Below are 21,806 nucleotides of genomic sequence, written 5' to 3'. Positions count from 1 at the left end.
GTTTTTGGTTAAAAAAAAAGAAAAACAGTGGTTAAAAAGACAAAATTAGTGACTAGCTAGTGAACATAGTGGAACATTTCGCTGCTACAGAGCCAGATATTTTCCTCCGTAGTCAGTGGAAACCAAACCAAACCAAACAAAAGCTAAAACAAAAGTAAATTGGACATTTATTTATCAGGTGGCCAGAAACGTGACAAATTATCACTGTGCTGTTTCTGCTGGATGTGCAACTAGGCAGCTGTTGGTGAGGCTAATTTTCAACACAGCAACTTTTTAATGTGATTTCAGCTCGTTGCGCTGCCACCCAGTTGCAAAGAAAACAGGTTTAAAGGTAAAATGACATGACATCACTAAAAATGACAATACAACTGTTGGTTAACATTTGTTTGTCTGACTGTGGGTGTTCTCAGACTTCAATTAACAATTAACTTGGTTAGTGTAATGTTGTTACTACCAACAGGAATGATGGCTCGAACTACAAATACAGGACCTGTGTTGCTGGAAGCTAGAATTTCCCTTTGAGTCTGAAAGCTTTCTGACATATGAATGCAGCCAGCTGTAAAGACTTAGAGTAGTTGCAGCCCCATTGATAATGCAGGAGAGTCCATCATTTATGCTAAAACCCCTTTTAACACTCAGCCAACCACAGAACAGTGGTCAGTTTGCTTTCATACCCTCAACAAGGACTGGTGATAGCTTCAGACTGCTGACTGGGAAACCTGGACTGTGCACATGCACTTACATATGTGCTATACGTATGCTGTCTTTCCTTTTTCTTTTTATACTTAATGAGTGGATATTATAATTAATTTGAAAAATCAATAAATACATCAATTAAACCTCAATTATTAATCAAAAAGATGAAGCCAACACAGCCTAATTGGGCCAAAGGGTGCAGCACGCATTGAACTTTTGACCTTCAATCAAAACATGGAAACGAGAGTGATTGTGAAGCTAATAGGACAAATGCAGATGATGTCAATATGTCTGATGATGGGAGTAGTCACTGACCAGAACCAAGAAAGAAACACACTTATCTGCAGAGCTCCACCAGGCACGCCCACGACTGCAGAGAAAAGAAAAACCAGGGACATACTTTCACCAACACCGAGGAGTTCCTATCCCTCATGAGAACGTACAAAGATCCATTTATAGACTTGTACAAAACTGATATGCATGTCTCTGACACTTCCCGTCACATCAGAGTGAGCTCCGAGCGCAGTTTTTATTGTCTGAATTTGAAAAAGTACTTGAAGAACAGCAGTGGGGACTCTCCAACTAGTAAGCTGGCACTGCTGGCTATAAACACTGAGAGAGTAAGGCACATGGACAGAGATGAGACCACTGATGCCTTTGCACTCGGCACCAGACAAATTGTTTAGTTATGAAGATGTCTGATGGTAAATGCATGATTTCCGTTCCCACTGCTGCTTATTATAAATTTAATGCATTTGGTAGTCAAGACACAAACTCTGACTCCTTCTATGGTTATCTCTACGCAAAGCTCATTCATATAACATTAGGTCTATGGAATGGCATACTGTTGATTCATTAGTGGAGGTGTTGGTAACTGGCAGCAGGTGTTTGTGATCTCAGAATCTGAGGCTGAAATGTGCACTAACCTCTCTCTGTCGCTCGCTGCTTGTGTGCAAGACGTCTCTGCGGCATAATTGCGCGGATTTTCATGTGCAGAAGTGTGTTTACACAGGCGGGCTTGTGAACCTTACATCTCTATCCCTGGAGCTGAATATCTCGCCTCGTGTTTAACACAGAATGTCACTGTAACCGCGGAGCGGGTAGCGTTTGTGCGAGTGCCTGTGGTGTTGCAGCAGAAATGAGAAATTAGTGGAAATTTTAGAGCGCCCTCGCTGAAAAATCGAACAACCCCGTAGCACCAGCAAGAGAAAATCTCTGGTGCCGCCACTGCTCTCCGCCTTTGAGTCTGACGGCGGCTCAGTGGTAAGACGGATGTTTCCTCCCAGTCGACTGTCCATCCTGCTGGCGTAAATCATCTCTGTCACTCAACAACAATCCTCTATGCAGAGCCTCATTAGTCTAACCACACAAGAACTCCCTCTCACATGCAGTCAGGCATCTCAGCTATCTGCAGTGCACATCTCCCAGCAGATGTTGCTGGTTTTGAGCCCACAAAGACAAATATACACGCTCTGCACTCTTAAGCACCGAAGGAAGCAGTTGCACACACATAGTACGACTACAACCAGAGCAATCCACAAATGTGCAATAGACTAAATGTGCCTGTTAGGACAAAAGCAAAACCAACGTATGAACATAGATGTTAGGTGTAGCCACAACTTTACTTTGGACTTCCGTATAAGAACCACTGTAAAAAGCTCTCTAAAGCAAAGTCCAATATAGGATGTGCATGTAATGGGGCCCATTAAAGGGACTATAAACACTGCCTGGCATGTGGAAAAAGAGTTTAGTGGTTTAGTGGGTCCTATTGTTTGTGGAATTTAAAGGAAGAGGTAACATTTATTATGCCTGGCCTCCAGATAATGTTATCCTGCTTCAAGTCAAACACTTGCAGTGTACATTTTGGGCACTGAGTGCTTATCTCTGTGCAGTGGCCACATCACCCCCAGCAGTTCTCTTTGTTTTCCTTTTACGCACACTCACACACTTTTTTTGCAGCTGTCGAGTGGACGGGTGAAGAGCAAAGAGTGTGTGAGCCGATGAGCTTTGGAAACTGCCCACAAAGCTTTCTGAGTGCCAGTTACTTTTGGCTAACTTGGGCCGCTGATTGTTCCTTTGTTTAGCATCAACTAGATAGTTGTCGGTGCCAAAGACATCTGCGCTAAGTGTGTGGAAATGAGCTGCGGTACTGTTTGGTCGTGATGCTGAAAATAATATAGCAGAGCGAGCCAAGACAGACCTTCTGCCATGAGACTCATCTTGGGGACTGGTGGGCACAGGAGGGAAAGGGACACCGCACAAAAGAAAAAGTGTGTCTTTGTACTTCTTCCTCGGGAAACCTGCCGTCAGCAGGGACTGCAGATTGAAGCTTGAGACTAACAAGCAAAAATCAACATCTTAAGGTTTTTTAATTGATACTTGAGTGTCAGATTTGCATATGTGCTGACTGTGAGCAGACAATCTGATCATCTGTGGGAGTATATGTCAGAAATGTGCCCACATTTGAAGTCATTAGTTTGGATTTACGTGTGCGCCTGCCTGTCTGTGTGTGTTTTTCTACATCTGCCCTCAGCCATGCAGCAAGCTTTGGGAAACTCCCATCTCACCAGCTCTGCTATTCCCCGCAGCCTTCACTCCGTGCAGCAGACAATGTGAGGAAGAGACGTGACTCATCCTGGGATGAAGCCTCTCTTCTCATCCCTCCCACTTTCCCTGCTTCCGTCCTCTCTCTCTGTCTCTCTCTCTCTCTTTCTGCATACCAGTTATCTGTTTGTGTGCCTGGTTTTCTAGCCTTGACTGGCTGACTTGAGAGTCACAGTGGCACCGTTGCCCCCAGGCCAAAACAAGGCTTGATGAGCGAAGACACACTTTTCTCCCTCTTTCCATTCCCGGATGGGCACCACCTCCCTGTGTGCGGTCATATCTCTGTCTGCCTATCGCTGGAGATGCTGATTGGGCGTCTGCATGATCCAACCACCATAAACAATCCTCTGGTGCAAAGATACCGCCACAATCCTCATCCGTTTTTTCCACAGCCTGCGAACACACCTGAGATTTCCTTTTCATTCGAAGGATGCTTGAAGTCTCGGTTGCTCTCGCGCTGCTCCACATCAACGCTGATGTTTTTTGTTTTTTTTAAAGCAGTTGCATTGCAACACGATATTGTAATTTACGTCCTTGTTCTGCATACTTTCCTTCAGCCTGCTTCATCTATGATACTTAGTGATTTTCTGCATTTCCCAGAATACAGTCAAACAAGCCCATAGCATATCCCTGCATGCCATCTGCGCCCAAAGCTCTGGACTTGAGACTTGATGTTTGGACTCAGATTTAAGCCACAAACATGATACTAGACTTAGCCTTGACTGCTTCCACATGTGACTTACTTGGCATTTGGCTCTATAAAGACCTGACTTAAGAATTGAACGCAGAAACATTTATGAAAAAGTCTCTAAAATAAAGATACGACAGGTTGGCCCTGCATAGGCGCACGACTTGAATATTTCATTTTTCAGGGTTGTTCATTTAAAAGGCAGTTTTTTAACAAGACAGCAACCAAAAATGGCTCTTTTTATTTCACCAGTTATGTACATAAACAAGAAAAACACATGACCACACTGCAGCATGGACCAAACACAGCGCAAGCTTCACCAACAGCAGATGTATTCAGCTTAATTCACAAGATTGTAAATGTCTACCAACAACAACTAGATTTAGCATTTGAGTGTGGATTCTATGTTCTCATCTAATAAAGGAATAAAGCTACACGAGAAGTTTCCAGCCTCGTCTTTGTTATTATAATTCAAACTGTCAAGTCTGGGAGGCTCCTGTCAGTGGTTTTCAAGGAGGAGAAACACTGCTGCTATTTTTTTTTTCCTATATTTTCAGTAAGGGGCTAGGAGTATATATGAGCAAAATACAAAATAAAAAAGCAAAAGAATTAAAAATAAGCTTGAATATCTTCAGCAGGGACAGAGAAAGACATCAAGCCTGGAGAATCTCCATCTCTAAAGCCCCATTCCCACAGGACTACTGTTACCTGGGGACCTCTTGTAATTTGTAATGAGAAAAAGTTTTAATTTCACTGCAAATTGGCAAATGCAAAGGTCATGTGATAATATTAGTTTAGTGTTTTAGTTTTTATCTTTGCAAGGTTTTTTTTTGTTGTGTTGTCGAGAGTTATGGAGGCTGCGTTGGCAATTGTAAATGAATGTTTTGACTACACTTTGGGTGCAAGTTCAGGAGGCAGATCAGACATCTGTAAATACCGGTAAACTACAGACCTTCTTTATCCTGTTCGAATACCCCACACTACATGAGGTCTCCCGGCAACACTAATTCTAGCAAACAGCTAGGGCTTAAGATGTGAAAATCAAATGTAACACAAGCGTTGTACATCAAATACTTTCTTACTTCCGAACCATGTTTAAATATATTAGTTTGCAAAGGTGCCAGAGCTGTCACATCGCCAGCCTTTATAGTGTCACATTGAATCATATGAACACTGGAGGAGCTTCAAAGAGAAGCCATTCCATGTCAACTGACTATGTAATGTCAGGCTAGCTAATTGGCCTTTAAGGACAGAGAGGAGAGGCAGTTTAATTGTTTAATGGTCAGTCAATGAGGCCTCGAACATGTTCGTATCACAGAGAGACAATTCCATCTATTACGCCCTGACACGAGTGGCGAGATTGTTATCACACCAGAGCTGCTGGTCACATAAAGCATTCGCCGTCCCTGTGTGCTGTAAAGGGCCTCATGCGGCATGGCACTCTTCACCGCTAATTCTCTCCATTAAGAGCCTCCAGCACATTGCTGCTCTTTGTACACAAATCCCCTTTAATTATGGGATTTATACACCAGCAGAGTGCGAACATGAATAAATAACTATAGAGCGGCAGAGGCAAACACAGCCAGTTAATGCTTCCATGGAGCATGAGATTCTGCAAGGTCACCACAGATAAGGTGCACAGTTTATGACACGCATCTCAAGTTGAGCAAAATATTTTCTCCCAAGCGGCAGTTAAGCATGTAGAACATCCTACACTGCACAGAGATACGGTGGCAAAATTACTGTTGTGTTTAAAAAAAAAAAAAAGAAGGAATACTGTATGTGATGCAGCCAAGGTTGAAGCATTTTTAGAGTGATGAGAAGTAATACAGATTAAATTAGCACTGAATGTATAAAATAAATTGCTCTGTCTAATGACAGCAGCTTGAGGTAGCCAGATGATGAAGGACACTGGCTGCCCTGTTCTGTCTGTGAGCCACATAACTTGCTTCCCTGTGCATTGTGCCACTGGGGAAGACTATTTAAGATTCGAGCAGTGTGTTAGACAGAGAATAGGAAAAGCCTTTTTGTGTCCATGAATACCCAGGCAATCAACGCATCAATTATTCAAGCCGCATGCAGAGAGAAACCATCGCATGCTGTCCATCGGTGCTTCGTCCCAAGACTCCTAATGTTGCTCAGACAGCGGCGGAACAATACAAATCCAACAGAGCTATTAGAAACAAGGCAATGCAGGAGGACTGCTGCAAAATTAGAGATAAGACAGCCTAACCATGTCAATGAGTTAATCAATTATGACTAGGTTTAATCAAAGTATGTAAACGAGTAAGCACTGAAGTGTTGAGGAAATTAATGTCATATTGACCTCAGGCCCATCTGCAGAGAACCAGTTAAGCCATCAATTCAAGAGGTATGAGTCTAAATACCGTAGTCCCAATATTGCCTCCCTTCTCTCCGTAAATATAATACAAAAAACCCCAAAAAAACAGTGTCATACAACAGTGAAATAAACATTTCAAGAATGTGTCTGTTGAATATTATGCTGCTTTCTGACGTCGAGCAGCTAACTAGAAAGCCAGTGCTGCGATTGTGTTTTTGAAAGCTGAAAACAGACATCTGACTCGTGTTGCTTTCTTTAACATGGAGCGAGAACATGGCAGCAGGTAGCAGAACTGTTGTTACATCTTGTTCCCGTCCTCTGAAGAGGAGAATGACGATGGCTGGTGCGCTAATTTGTAGTTAAACTCTCATACCCCCCCTGAGTTTATACCCTATCAGGGCAGACAGGAAAATCGATGCAGTGCCAATACACACATGATTGTCGTGGCCAGGAGTTTGTTATTGAAGTTAGCCTGGGTATAAATCTGCTTCTAGCGAGATGTAAAGCTGCCTCCAGAATTGCACAGGGACACGGAGGTGTCTTGTGTTTTTTTCTTAAGGTTAAATTCTATTCCATGCTTGTGGGTGAGGTACATTTTTGTCATCTGCCCATGTCAACGAAGAGCCAAACTATGCAAATAAACGACAGAAGGGAACGCATGTGTAGCCCTCACATTTCAAGAGATGCAAACAATTAATGCAGAACAGAGTGGCTGCTACACTTGATTCTTAACCAGCTGAACTGTTTGGACTTTCTCAGCTACATCAGCTTCCTCACAGGGGATGATTATGGAGCGCAAATGGATTATAATGTTCAACACAATCAATAATCTGCATTATGCCTTGCGTGCCTGTACATGCCTGGATTTTTTTTCTTCTCAATAGGTTAATGAAGGTGAGATGTCTGCTGCTTTTCTTTTCTCTCTATGGGTCCATGTCAGCAGCAGAGACAGTCCAGTGTTTAAGCACACTGCAGTAGACCACTGAGAAAAGAATGGGAATTGGGGATCAGAGCCCAGAGTGACGGCGTTCTCACAGAATGGACATAAAAACAGAAACAGGTAGGTGACTGACAGGTGTGGTTTCATGCAAACAGCAGCTGGAAGGGGTGCAAGAAAACCGCACACACAGACACACACACGATACTGTGTGATCTTTGCAGACAGAACAGATGTGAACACACAGATCCCATCAAGCATTTTAGTTTGTCTGGCTCCCACCACTATAGTTAACTGAGAAAGAGTAACTGATAAATCTTTCATCTCCCCATATTTACCACATTGTGGAACCTGCAAACCCGAAGTACCCTTCAGAGCTGCACACAGAAGGTGACCTCCCAGCACGCTGCCCAAATAGTCCCCGTATTCCACTCTGCTGTACAGACAGTACTGTGTATGTTCAGAACAAGCCAATTATTTATTTACAACGCTGCCTTTCTGTCACACTTTTTGGGTGCTGCCTTCAGGAGACGAACAGCATGCTGCACAGATCTCCAGGGATACACACTCAGCTTCTACTTTCACCCATTCCATGTGATACTAGGCTGCAAAAATGTCAACATGATTTTATATCCATGCCTGAAGGTTAATTCTCCTTCGACCGCCTGACGTCATTTTTTGAACCCTCACTGCGATGCTTTGCGACGACTTTTCATATTTACAGCAAAGTTGTACCATAAAATTGATTTCAATTGTACAGTCATTTATTGTACTCTCTGTCTCCACCTGGGGCCAAATAACCTGCACGCTGGGAGTTCATTTGGCAGGCTGGCAAGATGATTTATGCAAATGGTGAAGACATTATGACAACTCTAGATATAACCTCGATTCCAAGACAGTTGGGACGCTGTGTCAAACAGAAATTAAAAACAGAATGCAATCATTCGCAAATGGACTGCGTTTACTGACAGACTGTTAACGAAGTGTTCCTGATCCCATGTAGTTACATCCTTTATACAATAATGTGTTCACAAAGTGATGAACCTCGCTCCATCCTCGCTTGTGAATGACTGAGTCTTTCCAGAATGCTCCTTTCATACCCAATCATGATACTATCACCTGTTACCAATCAACCTGTTTACCTGTGGAATGATCCAAACAGGTGTTGTTTTGGAGCGTTCCACAACTTTTCCAGTCTTTTGTTGCTTCTGTCCCAACTTGTTTGAAACTTGTTCAATTCATTTCAAAGCACCAAGTCACAACAGAAGTTCTCATATAGAGCTGGAACAGGCCATACTTGATCTTGATGGCATCAAGTTCAGAGTAAGGATATCTTTATATGTTTACAAAAATCGATGAAGCTGATGAGGTGAAACATGAAATATATTGTCTTTGTACTCAACTGAAAACAGTACAAAAAGCATCAACAATTGATCTCATTGTGTTTTACGCAACGTCCCAACTTTTTTGGAATCAGGGTTGTACCTTTTTCTTGTGAAAAACAACTGAAAGAATTATCAGAAAAAATGGATTTTAATTAAATTTGATACTGTTCAAAATGAAATGCACTTTGTGCAAGTTTTTATTTGAAATATATTTTATGTGCACTATTTTAAGACAGCGATTGACTTGTTGTACTTGTTTGCACCTGTTCATATTCAAAGGAGGCTGGACCATGAACATCACTGAGGGAGGCATTACTTTAAAGACGTGTACTTACATACTTTTCTTCTGCAGTGCAAATTAGGAAATATACAACAAACAAGAATTCATTCATATTAAATAACTCTGGGCCCTGATAAAGCGTGGATCATCATGTATGAACACGTTTATTCAGGGGTTATATGGTAAGTGGTACACATAGGGAATAGAAAATGCCGCCAGTGTTCAGTCACTGCGTTGCTGTTTTGAGCCCTCATCCCTCAGATATAGTACAAATGACATTTGGGCAGTGTGCCCCGGTAAGTAAAAAACACCCAAGTAATTTTCTCTTCTAGATTTATCTCCGCAGCTGTGATGCAGTAAGCCGGCGCTCTAACCTGATATCTCCGGTCAGCCCATAATATAACCGGCATGCAAACAAATCCGCTGAAATAAAACATCAGGGTCCACAATGATTTGAACTGAATGAAGAGAGTTTTGTAGTTTGCACCTGTGGCCTGCAGTCACCTCGCACACTGCAAACATCCGCCACAGAGATACACTGCTGTGTAAAATTGAGTCCAGCATATACTGTAAAAAGTTAAGGTTATATATGACTTGTAAGTGATCATACACACTAGTATTGGAATGGTATCTATTATTGATCATGATTAACTATAGACTTGAAAAAAAAAAAGTTAGTCTTTGATTCCATTAGGGTTCTTCGTTTAAAACAGTTTAAAACTCTGTATCTATTGCCTACTTTTCTATTTTTAACAAAGTATAAATGCATTTAGGTATTTGTGTGTTTGGTTAAGAGGAAAATTATCAAATGACTACCCAAATGTGCTGCAGTGAAACCTTTCCCAGACATGTGAAAGACATTTTCCAAGCCTGACATGAATCGATATCCACAACTCTGCCGTGCTACTGCACTTACATTTGATTGTACTCCATTAAAAAAAAATGAAATAAGCCATTACGACTTTGACGACTCGTATAATACTCTCCCCCATTTTGCAGCATTGTGCCATGATGAACTTTTCCCACCTGTAATAATCTGTCTTGATTAAAACTGCAGCAATGGCTTATAGGTGGGGGGCACCACCACGTATTGCTCTCACGCTGACGTGCTGCGCCCCTTCACTCTGATGACCCAATGGAGTCTGGAGAAGCAAATTGCTTTCAAAATTGAATTTTTTCTAACTGCCAGACTCTCAAAATGCCTGACAAATATCACTGAACCAATTAAAGTACACATCTGTTTCATTAGAGGGCCTCATATCCATCCATCTTATCTGTCAATCTTATCTCCCGGTACCTTCACGCACCTCATCAGATGTCTTCATGCGTGTGTGACCGTGGAGATTAATTGGGCCAATTTTACTTCGTTTCAGGGGAAGAGAGAAACTTCACGCTCCGGATTTCTAATTTGATACTCCGTTTTATTACATCTTAAAGTCACATTTGCTGCACAAATTCTTATTCAATTATGGATGGGTGAAATATGAAATAAAATTGGGGCAAGGATAACTGAGTATACAATGATCTGCATCCATGGGCTTACAATGAGTCAAAGAATGATTGAATGTTTTATTTCAGTGCCGTGCTGCTTAGATGAAGTCTGAAAAGTAATACCGCTTCAAATTTCATTTTTAGGACTCAGCTATAAAATGGCATAGCGGTGCATGGTAACATTAATAAGATGCAGAGCAAATGTGTATTCATAGCTACGAGAGCATTGTGTTATCTTCCACACAAGTCGTATGTTAACGTAAAGACTGATGCTACGCTGAGGGCAGATTCTCAACGTGAACCCAGTGCCCTCCCTACAGGACTATCAGACACAAAGCCAACTTTATATGCCTTTTAATGTTTGTTTTAAATTGGATCTTGTCGGTCCACAGGTTTACATGAATAACAGGTGGAGAAAGTGTTACCTGGGAATTGTTTCCTTGTCTTGACAGACAATGATGTAAGGAAATTGCCTGGAGATGACTCCGTCTTCTGTCAGTCTCAGGGAGACGTGGTTTTTCTTTCCGAGCAGACAGGCAGCAGGTGTTTATTCAGTCTTGCTTTATTTAATCGGACTATCAAATCGGCCATGCTAACAAAAAAAAAAAGCAGGTGCCTGCAATATTAATTGCTTGACTCCAAAGGGTAGTGAACAGCTGCACTAGGCCGTTTTGTGGTCGTCCGGACACATTATTCACCTCCTGCAGCTGATCAAGGCAGTGAGACTGAAGTATTCCTCATCCAAAGTTTAGTGTTCTGCCACTGGTGCTCAGGAATCCTAAGCATGCCGTTTGTACCATAAAAATGCTTCTGTTGATGAAAAAAATGCAGACTGTGTTTTGGCTGACAAGAGATATCGGCTGAGAGCATGAGCCCAGTGCATCAAATGGATTTTTATACGTTTGGATCTAAGGTGGCTGTGCTAGAGAGCTTTACACTGTCTTCATATTCTTTGGTGTTGCTTTATCGTGGCATCATCCTTCCAAGTGTGTTTGCTTTGACAAAGGTCACAGAAGTAATATAAAGCTGGAGGAAAACTTAGGATTTTGTCTTGTGGAGGAAAAGGTTCTGCAGAGAGGAAAGAGCTCAGAGTTTTGCTTTGTTTTTTCACTTCAGGCAAATACATACATATCACTTTATCACCAGGAATTATACGGAAATAGCAGGGTGTTCAGTCATCAATGGGTTTAAGCCTTTAATTAATTGTTCTAATGTATTTCCTCCTCTTATACAAAACACTTCAACTTTTTTGGAATAGCATCTTTCAAATGCAGAGACAACTTAAAGACATTTTGAAAGGGAATTTGGAGATCATAATTATAACTGTGCTCGTTGGGGATGATCTACATTTGTCGGCTGTTGTTTATGAGGAAGAGGCAACTAAAAAATCTACTTTCTGTAAGTAACATTTAAAATATGAAAGAAAAATGTAGCCCTTTTTCTATACCTGTACAAATCCAAGGTAATCATCCAGGTATCCAGAAGAGTCTGGTGGTAACTCTGATTACCTTCAGCCTGCTAGTGACAGGCAGTTTGACGGTGTCACACTTTGTTTGTGTGATCACAGCATTGAATGCAAAATGTTTTGGGCGAGAACCTACAGTAAAAACACCGGGATGGAAATCTACATGGGGCAGAATCACTCCTTTTAAAATCAATTTATATGCAGCAGATGTCAGTTTGTAATTTTCCCATTCCTGCACGACAACCTAATGGAGATGTCTCATATGGCTGCCTGGATGGCCAACGGTTTAGCACTGCCTCAGACTGCCTTGTGCCATTTTGTTTTCAAACAGCATTTGAAACGTCGGACATGTAAAAGGAAAATCGGCGGTGAGGAAATGGCACTGAGTGCAGTAAAAATACAGTAGGGGAGTGTATCCAGAGTGCCCTTTTCCTCTCATGCATTTTCGCAAGCAGCAGCAAAGTGCCGGCAGATTATAACAACCTGTGTCATCGTTGTGCTTTTGTTTTTTTGTTTTTTTTAAATCCTGCCGCTTCTCAAGCTGCTGTGTATTGAGGCTCGCGATTCTCCGCAACATTATTTTAGCTGACTGTCAGCAGAAGCCGACTTCTGAGGAAGCTATATTGTTCTCCCGTGCTGTTGAACTCCAGCTCCATGTCAAACTCAAGGAGCCATATAATAGTCTCTAACTTCGGAGCGGCCTCCGACTTCTGTGACAAGAATCGCTTAAACCCATGACTAGAGGCATGTAAAAATTACAAAACCCAGACTAGAGAAAGCCAGCATTTTGCGTACGGATCAGTGTTTGTGAGGGCACCCATGCATCCATTAATACAGCCTCGGTGCACTTTAAGCCATCATTCTCATCATCACGAGAGAAATGCCATTGATTTGGTTAGATGAAAGGGATTTGTACAGAATAGCATAGCCACAGCCCTCTCTGAGAATCAAAGGCCGAGGACTCAGGAAACTGTTCTCCCAGCGGTGCACTCATTCATCTGCGATGCACGGCGTACAGCGGCGTCACTTCCACGCAATTATCTGAATTACCCTGTGTACAGATACGGCACGGCTTTGATGTTGAATGTAAGAATTGAGCGCCGCCGTGGAGTGTGCTCTGTGTTTGCGCTGCGTGACCACAGCTGCTAAACCTTTAAGTGTGCAGATACAGTACGGCACAGATTGCATCATCAGCTCAGTTTCTGCAAGCGACGATGATGAAATTCTTCCCTCTATTTCTCCCTCTAAGAGTGAACGGATATTTCTAGAAATTAGGAGAAATCAAAGATAACTCTGCACCATCTTTGACACGGCCGACGTGTAAAAATGGAGTCTGATGACTGTTTTAGATAAGATAAACCTTTATTGATCCCCGCGGGGGAATTCAGTTGTTGCAGCAGCACATCGACATAAATGAGTACAGATAAGTATAGAAAGTAAAAGAAATAAAAATAGAGGTATATAAAACTAAAATAAGAAAAGAATACAAAATCTGATCTTGTATCACAGTTTTTACACCAGCTACTGATTAAAACACATCATGATGAGGACATGATATGACATGAATGACTGCATCTTGAATGCAGTCTCTAAATGTCATAAAACGGCACTCAGGCACGTCCCTTTAGTATCTAAGTGCAACCGCTGCACCTGTCAGTCATGGCTGATACACATACAAGACGAACAGCAAAACCAGTGACACAAACACAGAAAAAGCTGTTTTGTTTTGTTTTTTTTTTTTGGTTCCCTGGAGTGGAAATGTAAGATGACATAAAAATGACATTTAAATAGACAAGTTGGATTTCAATTTCAGACCCATAATATGCTACAGTATTAAAGAATTATACAAAAAATGTCTCTAAAGTCTACATTTACTTTGAGTGGGTGTAATCCTAGCAGAGTCCAATGCTGCTTTTTGACTATTATTCATATTGAGCCAACCTTGCACTCAGAGTAAGACCCTCTTTGGGAAACCCATTATGCCGCAGTCCAGTGGTATCCGTTTCTCCACACTGGGACCAGCGCTGGTGTCTACTCTCATTCTATCGTCGACATCTTCTCCGGGAGGTAACCCAAGAGCGTTGAGTTCCAAAACATCTTGTCAGGAGTCTTATTTCGGCTGATGAATTACAGAAAAAGTGAAGCGGCCCTGTGAGTAAAACTTCCTGGATTCCAAATTTAGCACAGTTTCGGCTGTAAGGAAGATCTTTATTGTTGTCTATTATGTTTGTTTCTGGAAGTCTGTTAACGATCCATTGACATATCTCATCACTGAACAAAAGCTTGTTATATTTCAATTGTTTTCTCACTCAAAACCTTTACAACACAGGCCACATTCACCCATTCACACAGACACACACACGCACCCACACACATTTTGAGTTCAGCATCTTGCCCAAGGACATGCAGACTCAACAAACTGTCGATCATCTGTGGTCTGTCCAGACACCCAAAAATCATTTGGCAAACTTTAATACTGAAATAACATCTGAATGACATTAAATGTTTCATATATTGTTTTAGATTTGTCATTTTAAAATGTGAAGGTGATTTAAAGTGATGTATCGCTGGTGTCGACACACAGCAACACAGATACATTCACTATGGGTTGATGCCTGTCAGTGTGTCAGTACACACCACCAGTTTTCTCATCTTCATGATGCATCCAGCGTGCGTTGTGACCATCATCAGACTGTTCAGAGAGAGTTGCATTGCAAGTTCATCGGATCTGCGCGTTGACATGCAAACATGCGACCGGTAAAGTGAGATGAACACAAAGCGAAACACTCGAAAAGCTCAGTGACACGTCCACATGTGGTGTTTACACTGCAGCGCCAATAAATCAAACTAACGCTGAGAAACAGAGCAAACATTTTCTTGCCGGGCCTAAGCGCTTAGCGGACAGTTACAAAGTGGGCAGTGTGTTTTTAATCGCTTCATGCCACACTCCTCCCTTTGGAGGCGGAGAACAAGCTTGTCGATCTGTTCCAGTGAACATCAGGGGAGAACACCTTGAAGCCTGGAGCCGCTATCTGCCATGGTGCAGTGGTGGTAATGATTAAGTATCAGTCCAGCACCCTCCTCTCATTTCCAAACTATCAGTTTCACCTTCTCCACTACATCACATTTGTGGAGCAGAAGGTAATGATCCAGCTGGGTGACTGCCAAGTCATTTTCTTTCCGTTGCTCTCCCACTCCCCATTTCACTCTCCCCGTGTCGGCCCGTGTCTCTTGCACTCTCTCTCCTCCGACTCCCTTCTCATCCTCAGTCTTTCAGTTTTGGTATTCGTTTCTCAAGGTTGCCTGTGGAGATAAAATAGCCCTGCCCACTAGGTGAGAGAGCCGGCCCCGTGAACTGTCTCCGGCAGGAGGTCACGGAGACTGGCAGTTGTTTTACAGACTTCTTTATGGTTGTCGCAGAGCATCCAAAAGAGGCAGAAAGGTGAGAAAGGTTGTGCATGCTGCGATTATTGGCTGTGCACTTTACCCCGCTGTTTAACTTTGGATATCAATCAATTCCACAGGGAGAGCAAAAGGGTTTGACTGCACCAGTGGGCTGTAAAACTGATTATATTAAGATGCTGTTCAGACAATAGGTTTATAGTGTGATAGATTTACAAATAGGATTGAGTAGGATTGTCCAGAGTGATTGAACAATAAACCATTTTATCCCACTCTCACTCTGGAGTTGTTGTCCAGACAATACAATCAGGGGGTGAAACTAGGGTAAAGCTGGTTGTGACGTTTCTGTTAATCTCGCTGTCATGCATAATATTTACCAGAGGTAATATCTTACGCAACACTGTTCTAATTTTGACCAAACATGAATGGATGATGCTTTTTGGCACTACCTTCTGGATTAAAAACAACAATAAAACACATCCAATTATGTCGAATCTGCGCATACAAACCTAACACTTTTTGCTTTCATGTGAGGGCACCTTTAAAAATCGCTGGTTGAGGCTGTCCTGGAGGTGCAGGGGTTTAAGATGCCAACAGTGTGATGGTAGCGTCATCCGCCATATTTCCACCCTCATTTCCCGACGGCTCTCTGCTATTTCCTGTCGAACAAAGGCTGACATGCCGGCTGCTGCAGTCACCGTCAAGAAGAGCACCCTTGCATCTCGTTATACCTGCAAGTACCATTTGGATGATCCATCATCACGTTTTTGCTGCAGTTGTGTTCAGCTGATGCACCTCATTTCCGATTACATCTGTGAAAGACACGGCGAGCAAAATGGAAAAATCCATTACTGATCATATATCAGTATTTTCTGTGAGCACTAGTCTCTGTTATTATGCACAAACACTGACCTTCCTGAACAAAAGTTCAAGCAATTCCTCTCTGGAAATAAAAAAGACCTATAGGCTTCAAACGGGGTCAAAAGAGCTGGATGATTCTAGTACATCCTGCGTTGTCTCCACAGAGACGCCTCTCAGGAGTGGAAATCCTGAGCGAAGCTTACATAGTGTGTGGTGTGAATTTAACGATCATCTTATGATCTGATGTGCTGACATGGGAGAAACCTGCATCGCTGCAGAAACTGAATCTGTGCCTTGAGATTCCACATACACAAGATGAGGTCACTCAAAGTGGACGGCGAGGGCGATAATCTCCCACAGCGTTCACCGGCCACAGCTTCCTGACTTAGCACACAAGTTAACTTGCGAGCTTCAAAAATCTATACGCTGTGGCGCGGAGGCAGTCTTTAGGTGCATTATTAGACTGCACATCCAAAAGAAAGGGTGCGTTTCCTCCGTAGATGAAAAGAATTGAAGGGATTACATTTTCCAGATAGGACAACCTGACTTACCCCGTGCAATTACCCTCTCCGGGGTTAGCCAGTGCGTTTCGATTAAAAATGACGAGACAATTTCATAATCAAGGTGAAAAGATGCTTTTAAAACGACAGGTGCTGAAGTACATGAATTGAATACATTTCTGGTTGCTGCAGATAAGATCACCACATCCCTCTAGCCTATCTTCTCAGTGCTGATAATCCTCTGAATATGGCAATATATGAAACACCTTGCCAGGATGTCTTTGAATCATGTTCATATTACCGAGGCTCAGATTCATTTTCCTTTACATAGAAATTGAGGAGAGATTTGAAATAGGATTGGGGATTTCCTTTGATGGGTCTCAGCTAGTTGACACCTAGTTGGACAATGTCATTGAATTGCATTAGCACCATATTTCTCTCGGTTATTGGGCGACAGCTCGCTGATGCCCTGGCTATTTTGCAGCATGCATCGTTGCTGCATCCAGGCCCCAAAACACAAAGGAACTGAGGAGAATCATAAACAGGTTGGGTAATGAGACTGAGATAATTATCACGGAGCTGAAGCGCAGTATGTAACTGTGTCGTGCTCCTCTGTGCAATTACTCCATTTAAGACCCATTAACACCAAACGTCCCAACGTTATTGTAGTAATTGTTGGTTTGATTGCATTCTTTATTAATCAAAGTGTATCTGTGACCTCTGCTAATTACTTAATCAAATAGGGTGTAAATTCCATTATGGATTAGACCGGAAAAGGAGGATTTGCCAGAGATAATTGTTGCACATTTCAGTTCAGTTTGGGCGATTGTCCTTGTTGCTATTCCAGACTCAGTGTCCAGCCTGCTTTTGTTGTTTCACGCTGCTCCTGTTTGCACAGTCAAATAAACTAATTACACGCCTCTAATACCTTTCCATTGGTGCCGTATTAGGCAGCAAAGACCACCTGTTACCGAATGTGCAGAATGGTGGTTTATTCACTTACCAACAAAGAGGTATTGATGTGTCATGGTTGAGGGTGCTGCAATTTCCACCTGTGAAATGCAAATGCGGCCGGGGCAGGGTCCACCATGGTCAGCATGTAAATGAGTTTATCGAATGGCCACGGGGTGCACAGCACTTCTGACCTGCTGCTGCTGCATCCACAATGTTGCCGTGCTGTTTCCTTCCCTCGGCTCGTGGGCTCGGGGCCGTTCAGCAGTGAGTGGGAGGGGGAATTCAAAGAGAAAGCCTTGAAATTGCCTATTGTGAACAGCTGCATGTTCGGCAAGAAGCTACTGAATAGCTCAATTTTGTTGTAAGCTTTCGCATTTCGGGTGATATTCAAAGTTAGCGACTGGTGCTTTTGCTGCATTTTGTATATTGTGTAATGTTTTTACTGTAAAATAGCTCAAGATTAGAACAATATAGTTGTAAGAGATTGACATATCACTTTTTTCTTCAGCCTAGGACACATCAGCAGATAAAAACGTCTGTGTAGTTGTCTAGAGGAGGCAGCGAAGCAAGGCAGACTTCAAATATTATTCATTGGCTGAAGAGCGAACAAGCCCGTCTGGCGCATAAAGCAAGAATTTAGGCTGTAGAGGGTGGGAGGAGGATCTTTCATAGATCATGGCCATGACAGCTCTCGTGGGCTGTAATTCAGAAAAAATTAGGAGGAATCACAGACAAAGTGAGGCTCGAGCAAGACATACAGTACGTTAAATACACGACGTCACTTCTACAGTGGTGATCACTCTTTTCTCATTCATCTATCCTCGTTTTTACCTGCATCCATTTATCATGTCTGCCGATCACTCTCCAATGGGGTGTAATTTTAGAGCACTGATCAACTTGAACGCTTGATTTGGCCAGCGTGGGCCAAAAAGGCAGACATCGCGAGCAACGCTCTTTTTAATTCACGTATTGATTTTCACGCAATTTGTCTGTGTGTGGATAAAAGGGGTGAGAGGAGAGATGAGAAAAGTGGGAGAGCAGTTTGAGCAATGAGTGCAGTCACTATATAATTGACTGTTTGCCAAGCTTAGTTACAGTTGCCACACTCAAGATTCTTAATAGTTTTTGAAATAATGGGTCATTAATTTAGAAGAAAGGGAGAAAAAAAGCAGGCTTTACCCTTGGCTGTTGATTTTTACTGGCTGACAATTATCTGTTGTTAGCAGGTTAACAAAGCATATTTTAAACTGACACTTTTTAAAATGAGAATATTGGAAAAGGGGATTTAAATACGCGTTTAATTGCAACATGCATGATATCATACTAAAAGACTAAGGCTAAAGCTACATCTAAAGCAAACAGTCTGAAGTCTATAAGACTGCTACTGATTTCATTTGAACCCTGTTTGGGTGCTTAGTTTATTACACACTTGTTCACATTTTTAGTTTATTACATTTATTGTACTACTAACTATTATGCTTTTAAGCAGAATAAACACATTAGACTCAGAAATTTTGTGAAATGTAGCATGTAATCTGTAAGCTGGCATCTTCCTGACAAATATCTGTAAAACACTAAAATGTTTGGTTTGTGCCAGTTTTATCCCAAATTAGAATAACAGTTATAGTAGAAAATAATTGTCCTCTATTCTGATGATACAAAAAATGCTTAAGCATAAGCACACCATGTGTCCAGACTGCGCTGGAGGTTTGAAAATATGGTCATACTAAAAATGTGCTTCTTGGCCTCCTTGGCCCTGACAAATCACCAGATTGCTACAGTCGTAAGACAGTTAGCTGGATATGCTAAGCACAACTGCTACATAGACATTTAATCCATTCCAAAAACTTTTGCACTGTTTTAAGATATAGAAACGACACCACCCTCTACAGCACTTTGCATGCTCTCTCATGTCTCTTATTACAGCCCCCAGCATATAGAGAAATCCAAAGCTTGACATGCTGCACCCAGTTAAGGCTGCTAAATTATGATTGGACAGTCACTGTCTGGGGGAGGGGTTTAGCAAATGCTCAATTGTCTAATGTGCGTTTCTTTTGTATGCACAGTGCTGCAGTGCTGTACATCTCTCTTTCTGGAAACAAGCCACTCTCCAACCCATCCTTTTGTGATTGTAGCCGTGATCAGTTACTGTAATTATCTCATCTAACAGCATGGCTTGACAGCTGTGTGAAAAAAAATACCCTATCAATTCTGAAAATCTTTTCTTAATTTCAGCAGGAAACATTGCAAAAAGACGGACACGCCTGTCCAAGCACACACATGCACACACACACACACACACACACTAATGCATTTGTAGGTCTGAAGATGACTCAGAGCATCAATAAAAGCTCCGAATCTCTTTACATTCATGGAAGCAATTATTCTGTGGGAGAAAGTGTCAGGATTTTCAAGTGGCGTATTTCTCATTCTGGAGTTTAACTTCTCAATTCACCTCATGCCGGTTGCACCTATCTTTATTATTACACACAGTTTGATTGACCTGGTGGCAAGAGCCTCATTCGCTTATCGCCATGTTCACGGAAGGCAATTGAAATGTCTCTTGTTTGAAGAGCATTATATTCCAATTGCCACTGTGAGTCTGTTCAGCATCTTATTTTCATTTCACAAGTGGCTACGTCAATTTGTTGCTCTGGCAAAGCAACAGACAATTTATGTTAATAATGCTGTAGTTCTCCTCTGTAATTGTAAATAGAGGAACAATAACCACACGGCTAGAACTGCAAAGGTGAGTAAGGTTATGCCTAAGACATCATTAGTGTACAATTGTGAATCACTAGAAACATAACATTTACATATGTTATAACATATAACAAATATATAACATTTGTTATTGAGAGCTAGTGTTGGAAGTAACATGTTAATTGCACTACTTCTGGTGCTTATTGCAAACCTCACTAAATAGCTTTTATTTTCAAATTAAAGAACTAAATTACAATTACTGAAATTCAAATGGACTTGTTACTTGTGAGGGCATCTATTAGGGAATATAATGACATTTAACACACAGGAGAATAACGACAGCTGGCATGAAGAAATGTAACAGCCACCTCACTAATGGTTAAAACTATAAACCAGCACAAAAATGACAATAGCCAACATAATCCACCGTGTTCTGAACAGACACATCAGGACCTCTTACAAAAGTAATATTTGCATTTTGGAACATAAAACTGGAAACTTAAACTGCCGGCACTGGGCGAGGGCCTACACCATGCATTCCTCTGCACAGACACAGAACTGGGTAATTCAGGAGAAGGACTCCGCCCGGCCAGGACAAAATGACGAGCTGGTGCCTAAACGAGGGGCTACATCTGAGTTAAGGTGGTTATGGTTAATCCTCCAGTGTTGTGATACAGACATTTATTGACACATCCAGACGCGTATCTCCTGGCCGCAAGTCCCACTCTGAGCAACAGAGGCATTCCTCCTCTGTTGTCATCGATGAACATTGTCCACAAGAACAGCAGCCGTTTGTTGTTGTTTGGCCAGCTGTTCCTCTCTCTGCCTTCGCGTCCTCCTTTCAACGAGCTCCTCGTCCGTGTACTCCGGCTCAAAACGGTAAGGACGTCCATCGTAAACAAAGTCATCGTCCACCACCTCAGATTCGGAAAAATATTCATCCATTTTGTGAAAAATAACAGTCGCAAACTACAGCTAAACTAGCCGACCGCCGCAGAGTTAGCCGTGTTGTGGCTGGTTGCTCGCAGCGCTCGAAAATGACGTCATCCACGTCAGAAGTAGTTGTCTAGAGACGCTGGATGTTGATAACATGCCACCACGGGCTCAGAGGGGAATAGCACCAGCATATCATAACAAAATATTGGAATATGAAGGAGTTTTGCCGCAGATTATGCGTTTATAGAGGCTACGCACAGGTGCCCCAATCACTCGCATTATACGGATATACGCGCCGCTCTTCTGGGGCTAATTTCTTCAAAACGACTCCAAATGCCACCAAAGTTGTCTGGGTGAGTAAATGGTCGTATTTAATGCTACAAATAAAGTCCAGGTTGTAAAAAACGAAAGTTATCCTTTAACAATGGCAGCATTTTAAAGAACAAATAAAAAGTTACTGATCATAGTAGTGCATAACTTTTTTAATAAGTCATTTAGTTACTTTCTAAGAGGCAAGTAGTAGCTGGAGCTACTATTTTTCAGTAACTGAATTATAATCTCAA

This window comes from Chelmon rostratus, chromosome 5 (genome assembly GCF_017976325.1).
Source record: "Chelmon rostratus isolate fCheRos1 chromosome 5, fCheRos1.pri, whole genome shotgun sequence".
Classification (NCBI taxonomy): domain Eukaryota; kingdom Metazoa; phylum Chordata; class Actinopteri; order Chaetodontiformes; family Chaetodontidae; genus Chelmon; species Chelmon rostratus.
Note: the sequence above shows the minus strand (reverse complement) of the source record.